Source organism: Electrona antarctica (genome assembly GCF_951216825.1).
Source record: "Electrona antarctica genome assembly, chromosome: 6".
NCBI lineage: Eukaryota > Metazoa > Chordata > Actinopteri > Myctophiformes > Myctophidae > Electrona > Electrona antarctica.
The window spans coordinates 48,045,976-48,054,676 of record NC_136811.1 but is presented as its reverse complement, the minus strand read 5'-3'; positions in this window follow the sequence as shown (position 1 = coordinate 48,054,676).

Sequence of the window (8,701 nt, the reverse complement as noted above, 5' to 3'; positions counted from 1 at the left end):
AGTGCCCTGCCCCCGCACCTCGACGCCAGAACACTTCTCAGTCGGGAAACTAGAGCTGGGGGGCACCGAGGGGAGACTGCCACCCAGCCAACTGACTAGATTCCCCACTGAAAACACTGACATAATTGGCAGGTTGGGCCGCGCACATGGCCTATACCTGCTATGTCTCCTTAATGGACACACTTGTAAAGCCCTGGTGGACACAGGGTCCGACATCTCCCTTGTGCGCCCCGGGGTGCTACCTAAGGCCGCTGGCTGCCAGAACTCTGGATGGATGCCAACCACAAATAAGATTCGAACTGTAACCGGGGGGCTCTCAGAAATGCTGGGGAAGCAGCTGCTCCAGGCGAAGGCAGGGGGGACCGAGGTCACCCAGGAGTTTTGGTTGGCTGACATCCTGGACCCCTGTATCATCGGCTTGGACCTGCTTGACCGCTGGGGACCTATCGTGGATATACTGGGGAACGTTGTCCATATCGGCTCCGAGACCCTGCCTCTCCTGCGCCGCCGGGAGAAGAAAGCGAGGCGCATTCTGGCCCAGTTGTCCCCACCCATCACCACACAGTCGCAGCCATCGGCACCATCTGAGGGGACCACACCACGACACAGACGCCGCCAACGGAGCCAGCCATCCTCTACAATGTCCCCTGCTCCGCCTACTGCTCCACCACCCAACCAGCCTTCGGTGGGTGCGCCACCGCAGTCATCTGACACACTGCAGGCTGTCCAGGACCTATTACAGCGAAGCAGGGAGCCACTGGACTCCCAGCAGAGCGTACAGCTGGGGGACCTGCTCCAGGAGTTCATGGACATTTTTGCCGCCCGGGACGAGGAGTGCACTCAGACGGGACTTGTGAAGCACACCATTGATACAGGTGTAGCCAAGCCTATCCGACTACGTCCCTACCGGCTGGCGCTTGCTAAGCGAGAGGCTGCAGAGCAAATGATCCAGGAAATGGAAATGGCAGGGGTGATAGAACCATCCAGCAGTCCTTGGGCCGCTCCTGCTGTCCTAGTGAAGAAGAAGGACGGTACTTGGAGATTCTGTGTGGACTATCGTCGCCTGAATGCTGTGACCTGCAAGGACTCCTACCCTTTGCCCCGCATTGATGATGCCCTGGACAATATCGCAGGGTCGCAGTGGTTCAGCTCACTGGATCTACGGAGCGGTTACTGGCAAGTAGAGCTGGCACCAGAGGACAGACACAAGACGGCTTTTACCATTGGCCAAGGGCTCTGGCAGTTCCGAGTGATGCCGTTCGGACTCTGTAATGCTCCGGCGACATTTGAACGGTTGATGGAGAGGGTACTGGCTCACATCCCCCGAAAGCAGTGCGTAATCTTTTTGGTTGATTTGCTGGTACATGCTACTGACTTCCAGCAAGCACTGGAGAACCTGCGGCAGGTTTTCGTAGCTATCCGGGGTGCAGGACTGCGCCTGAACCCCAAAAAGTGCAACCTCTTACAGCGTGAGACCAAGTACCTGGGCCATGTTGTGGGACCAGAAGGTGTGACTACCGATCCTGCCAAAGTGGAGGCAGTAAAAAATTGGCCGGTTCCCCGAAACATCACAGACGTCCGGTTTCTTAGGCCTCTGCTCCTACTACAGGCGGTTTGTGCGTGACTTCGCCTCCATTGCCAGCCCCCTGCATCGCCCCCAGGACAAGGGGCGAGGGTTTGCCTGGAGTGATGATTGCGCAGCAGCCTTCGCCCAGCTGCGTGACACCCTGACAGTTGCACCCTTCTTGGCCCTTCCCGACCCGGGGCGCAGTTTCATCGTCGACACCGACGCAAGCAACGTGGGAGTGGGGGCTGTCCTGTCGCAGGAGGGAGAGGGCGGAGAGAGAGTGGTGGCCTACTATAGCCGTGCCCTGCGCCGCTCCGAGCGCAACTACTGTGTCACCCGACGTGAACTATTGGCTGTCGTCTTGGCGCTCCGGCACTTCCGCCCCTATCTTTACGACCGGTCGTTCCTCCTGCGGACCGATCATGCCTCTCTGACGTGGCTGCTTAATTTCAGAGAACCTGAAGGCCAAGTGGCAAGATGGATTGAGACTCTACAGAACTATGACTTTGAGATCCAGCACAGAGCAGGGCGGCTACATGGCAACGCAGATGCCCTCTCTCGTCGGCCCTGTGAGGAAGTGGAGTGCAGGCACTGTCAGCGCCAAGAGGAACGAGATCGAGTGGTTCTCCCAGTGGCTACGACGCGACAGGTGGAGGAGGCGGAAGAATGGCTGGCCGCAGTGGAGCAGCGAGAGTGGCAGACAGCGCAGGACAGCGACCACTGAGCCGTCCATGGCTCAGTGGGGGCGGGTCACTACGGCGTGGCCAAGACCTTGAACAAACTACGCCAACGGTTCTACTGGGCAGGCTGCAGGCAAGACACCGAACTGTTCGTGCACTGCTGCGACGCCTGCACTGCTCAGAAGGGACCTACTCAACGTTCCCATGCCCCACTGCAGCAGTATCAGGTGGGGGCCCCCATGGAGCGTGTCGGCGTGGACTTCGTTGGCCCATTCCCCATTACTGATGATGGGAACCGCTACATCCTTGTGGCCATGGACTATTTCACTAAGTGGCCGGAGGCGTATGCGGTTCCTGATCAGAGTGCGAAGACGACAGCGGAGCGGCTGGTGTGCGAGATGTTCTGCCGGTTCGGTGCACCTGAGGAACTGCACAGTGATCAGGGACGAAACTTTGAGGCGCAAGTGTTTGCCAAGGTATGCCAACTCATGGGGGTGAGGAAAACCCGAACGACACCTCTTCACCCTCAAAGCGATGGACTTGTAGAACGTTTCAATCAAACACTCGAGACCCAGATGGCTATTGTAACCTCCAAACACCAGCGGGACTGGGACCGACATTTGCCCCTGATCCTGCTGTCATACCGGACAGCGGTGCAGGAAAGCACTGGCTGCACACCAGCCGCTCTCATGTTCGGTAGGGAGCTGCGTACACCTGTGGACTTGGCCTTTGGCACCCCTCCTTGTACGGACCCGCCCGTGGAACCGGGCTTGGACTATCTAGGTGATCTCCAGCATCGCCTGGCGGAGGTACACGACTTCACCCGGCAGTAGGCATGCCGCGGTTTACCGAATTTCGGTAATACCGCGACAGGAACAGCCACGGTGTTGATACCGTGAGATTTCCGAGCTTACGGTATTTTAATACAGCGTTGGTGGGCGGCGCATGCTGCGCGCATGCAGTGAAACTCCACTCCCAGACTAAGGCAAAACATTTATTTTCACCACACAGCTGCAGTAGATTGAAAAGTTGCTTCCTACCTTTGAGTTAGTGTTGCTGAAAGACACCCAGATCCAATTGTATATTCCATATTTCCACATGTACTAAACTAAAAGTGTGAACTGTCAAGTGTCAACAACACAGAGGCACGCAGTTGTGAGCATGCGCAGATTGCACTACAGCGTGCAGGGTACAAAACGGCCATTAGGGGGAGCCATAGTACAGTGAAATACAGTGGGGAATAGCTATTGATTCATTGATTGAATACTTTATTGGCAGAAATGTAATCAGTATAGGGTACAGTCAATGTCCAAAGGGATCACTGAAAAAACTCCTTGCTGTCTTGTTTCCATTCGGTCCTGGGTAATCAATTCATAATCATGACAAGTCACATAACAAATAACAAAATTCAAATTATCATAAAAGGTCAAAATAAAAAAAAGATATGTAGGCCTACAAGTTGGGGAACAAAGAAGGGCTTATAAGGAGGTGGGGGTAGTCACTAGACATAGGTGGGGGGGGGGGGGCAATCTTTTTTTAATTTTAATTTTTTTAATATAAATACCGTGGAATACCGAGGTATAGGTTTTCAATACCGGCACCGTACCGTACTGTAAAATCTCATACCGTGGCATGCCTACCCGGCAGCGCCAGGAAAATAAAAAAGGTTGAGAACCACTGATATTTTACTGTATGCTTTCACACGGTGCGTACCATTATGGCTGTCCATCATGGTACGCACCGTGTGAAAGCGATCGACCAGCTTGTAAGCAGAGGCAGAGATGCAACATGGCAGGGAATGCTTGAAGCCCACCGTCTTTAAATGTTGCTTTCATCCTCTGGAAACACTGGAAAATGATCAGTGATAATTTAATGGAACAAAATGATTTGGTTGCCTTTCACTTTGCCACTAAAACAGCATGGTGGCTGTGAACAGGCACGCGCACAGAAACGCACACACACAAATTGAACACGTACACACTCACACACAACGAACACACAAATGTCTGTGCATCCACGGCCCAACCCCTCCCTCTCTCCTCATGTGTGAAATGAGGCAAGAGTCTTATCTGTTGGAAACACACCACTGAGTCAGAGGAGAAGAAGAGAGAGAGAGAGAGAGGCTCGTGGTCTGCACACTGATGACTGTTGAGCTTGACGTAAACCTCATCGTACACATCGACAATAGCAGATGTACAAGCTCAGTTGTGAGCTTGTACCCTATTTTCGGTTGCAACTTGCACGACTGGCATCGTTGGTATGGCAAAGTATTAATTTGGCATTGGAACTGCCACAGGCATAAGGGGTCGGCATGGAACGAACGGTCTTACATGTCAAACTCTGTGTCCCATCCCCTTCCTGTACAATAACCAATGACCTGTACAGTAACAAAGTACTCAGGATTTCACAGGACAGTAAACAGACGACAGTCCACTGCCCTCCAGGACCGCATCCTCAGAGAAGTGTGGCATATTACCCAGCTCCAGTGGGGGTCCCCACTCCCTAGCCCAGCCAGCACTATTTTAGTGCTTTGGCTATTTTTATCCTTCTATAAACAGCTTTGATATGATAAGAGCTGATAATTCCGCTAAATATGACGTAAATTAAACATCAAAACATTAAACGCCATTGACATTGAAGGGAAAACTTAAGCCATATGTAAACGAGCAAATCGGCTAACCAATCACATGGTGGTGGGAGCGTTTCATTGATTGATTGATTGATTGAAACCTTTATTTATTCTAGAAAAGAGCATTGAGGTTCCCCCTCATTTGCAATGCTGACGAGATCACAGACTTAACAATTTAAGACGGATATAAAACACAAATAAAATCTTCACATAAGGCATAGAGACATAATATACAGACAGTGAAACAAAACACAAGTTAAAATCAGTTACATATTGAGGTAGGGAGGTTCAGAAGCAGGTTATTAAATTGACCATATGATATTGGCTGGGGTACCAATTTTCAGTGTTTGCTGTAGAGTGTTCCATGTAGTAGGGGCATCGAAGCAGAAAGCAGATTTTCCCAGTTCAGACTGCACAGATATGGGACCTCTAGTGTAAGCCATTCACTTGAACGGGTCTGACGAGTATTTATTTTCCAGTTTAACAGCAATGTGATGTAGGGTGGTAGCTTCCCATCAATAGCTTTACAAATGAACTGGTGCCAGTGCCTGGTTCTCCTCTCAGAGAGGGAAGACCAATAAGGGACCACCTTATGTAGTACCTTATGTAGCAATGTCAAATGTCCGCTAACATACATTGATGTACGACGATAAGAGCACCCCTCATTTCACACAGGTGTGATTATTTATTTTTCTTAGGCTGTTCTAAAAGTCGATGTATAAGCTCACAACACGGCGTCACACCAAGCTCTTAGATTGATGATGATGATAAACTTTATTTGTTTATCACTATTTTATACAAAACGAAGATACAAAACAGACAATACAACACAAACCAGGGGTCATCGCCATGTCATCGCCATGCTGGCTTGTGGTGGCCATTTTTGTCAAAATTCAATTTTTGCCACGGAAATGAGTGGATAATAATATTACCAGAAACACATGAAGAGCTATAGCCCTGAATGACCATAGCAGGTCTGAGATTGTACAAATGGAACCAAATGGACCCCTAACCGACAGACAGTTAAAACGGGTATTGCATACTAGGTTCCCAACTTGCATCGTTGCCAAGTAGGCCGGTGGCCGACGGGCACAGGTCTAGTGGTGGAAAATTGGGAGTGAGTCTGACGTTGGGGACTTGGGGAATGGGGAGTATTCAGGGGAAGTTCGGGGGCCATGCAGGAGGGAGAAGAGTGTAGGCCGTGTGGAGCACATAGTAGTCTCTCTGTACTCTCTCCCGAGACCGAGAGAGTTTATCAGTTTCAATGTCATAATGTTTCGGTTTTAAGTTTGTCTGCTCTTTGTGTCACTTCAAATATTCAGTCTGGACACATGAGGTTTCCACCCGACAGAGATGATAACAATTTGGGGGTCCTTGGCATGAAAATGTTTGAGAACCACTCATTACAGTACCATTCATGGTACTGTAACTTCCTTTTAAACATGCACGCATTCTAAAAGCTATAAATAGCCTACATTAATTCTACACATAATTGGAGGAAATAGCACAGCAATCTGTCACGTCTTGAATGAAAAATGTCACTGCATCATTTGTCATCATTGCAATTATGGAGTGAGTGACGCAGGCTTTGTACTTCATTATAAAACAGAAAGTGGTGGTGCAGGTGCAAAGACGGACAGACGTGCGTCAGAGCGTTCAAAATGTCAACAAATCGTCACTTGATCGCCTGACAGCTAGTTATTTGCAGTCACAAGTATTTTGCATAAGCGCCCGAGATCGTTTCTTTTCTGTGTAAATTATCTGTTGGGATGTCTGCAACATTTGCTATTTTTGAATTTTAATACTGAAAAGAAACAGTTTTGGAAAAGTGAGGTTTCCACCAAAGCCTAAAAAGGCAAACAGCTTTGATTGATAGGCCTACGTTTAATTTGTTACGTTCCACTGTTCCATGCCAAAATAACCACAATTGAATTGTTAATGATTTGAATACGACAATGACATGATGCAGCCCTATACTGCAAAAAGCAACTGCAGATACGTATTGGTGGAGGAAAGTGTGCTGGAATCTTTCAAAGATGGATATTTAGGCCTACCTCAGTTGATCCCAACACCTTTCTGTAATCTGCAGCCTCTCTTGTTCCACTAGCACCCATGTTGTGTGAGCTCTTAGCACCATCTAGTGGTCAATGTAAATTAGAATCAGAATTCACCTTTGCTGTTGTGTCATGTGGGTGGAATTGAAGAAGCTTTGTGTGCGTGCGTGTCTGTGCGTGCGCGTGTGTGTGTGATGTCATGTGTGTTATATCATGTGATGTCACACCACAGCCCTGGTCACTCTATATAAGCTGATTACATTCATTGAACACTATAGTTGTGAGAGACACAAATTGAGGTAGAGAGTCAGACAGACAGACAGACAGACAGACAGACAGACAGACAGTCAGGCAGAGAGGTAGACGTAGAGAGTAGGTATAGACGTAGAGAGACAGACAGAGACATGTTTCACTACACAGTGGCAAAAGTCAAAGGACCAGAGAGACCAAAGGATTCCGGTGCTGCCGTAGCGATCGGACATTAAGGTTTACGCCTTTCCCGATTATATCGACAGTGGTCATATCGATGTGTACATCTTAAACACATTGTCTCTGCGCTGGACATGTCACATCTGGAAGAGAAGAACGTCCCCTTGATGTCCCCTCTAGACGCTGGGGTCACACAGCTGTGCTGGTAGGAGATATCGTCTACATCTGGGGAGGGTGGATGTTCTCAGGTTACTGCAACGTGCTATATGCATTTGATGTCGACGTCCAGAAATCGTTGGGTTTCTGGGACCGTTCCAGGGGGGAGGATGTCCCACTCAGCCTGTGTCTTAGGGAAGGTCATGTTTATCCATGGAGGATACAACCCACAGACTGGACTCACTAATGACATGTACAAGTTAGAAAAAACCACAATGGTCTGGTCTTTAATTAAAACCAGACCTCCACCACCTGTTTCAGAAGATCACTTTACTACCATCATCGGGACAAAGATGATTGTATTTAGGGGGCCAAGGGGACCAGTGCGAGAACCACAACACCATCAGAGTGTTTGACACAGATACCAACTAACTGGCTGGACACACCTTCTACACAGCCTCTTCCAGAAGAATACTGCAGGTGTAAATCAGTATTGATACGATGAATTGGTGAGAACTGAGAAGACAACTCCCATAGATGTAAAGGCAGAGAATTCCATATTTTAGACCCTCTTAAGCCTAGTATATTAAAATGAGTTTGAAATGTAGGTCTGAGGTGATTTTAACTACGTGTTGGGTAATTATGGACCTGAGAATTATACCCAAATATATGTAGATTATGGAAAAAGGAGGGAAGGGTTTTTCCCAATGAACCATGACCAATTTGTTTCATTAGTGGTTCATTAGTGTTCATTAGTGTTCATTAGTGTTCAGTGTTTCATTAGTGTGCATTAGTGTTCATTAGTGTTCAGTGTTTCATTAGTGTTCATTAGTGTTCATTAGTGTTTAATTAGTGTTCATTAGTGTTAATTAGTGTTCATTAGTGTTCAGTGTTTCATTAGTGTGCATTAGTGTTCATTAGTGTTTCATTAGTGTTCAGTGTTTCATTAGTGTTCAGTGTTTCATTAGTGTTCAGTGTTTCATTAGTGTTCATTAGTGTTCAGTGTTTCATTAGTGTTCATTAGTGTTCATTAGTGTTCATTAGTGTTCAGTGTTTCATTAGTGTTCATTAGTGTTCAGTGTTTCATTAGTGTTCATTAGTGTTCATTAGTGTTCAGTGTTTCATTAGTGTTCATTAGTGTTCATTAGTGTTCAGTGTTTCATTAGTGTTCATTAGTGTCCAGTGT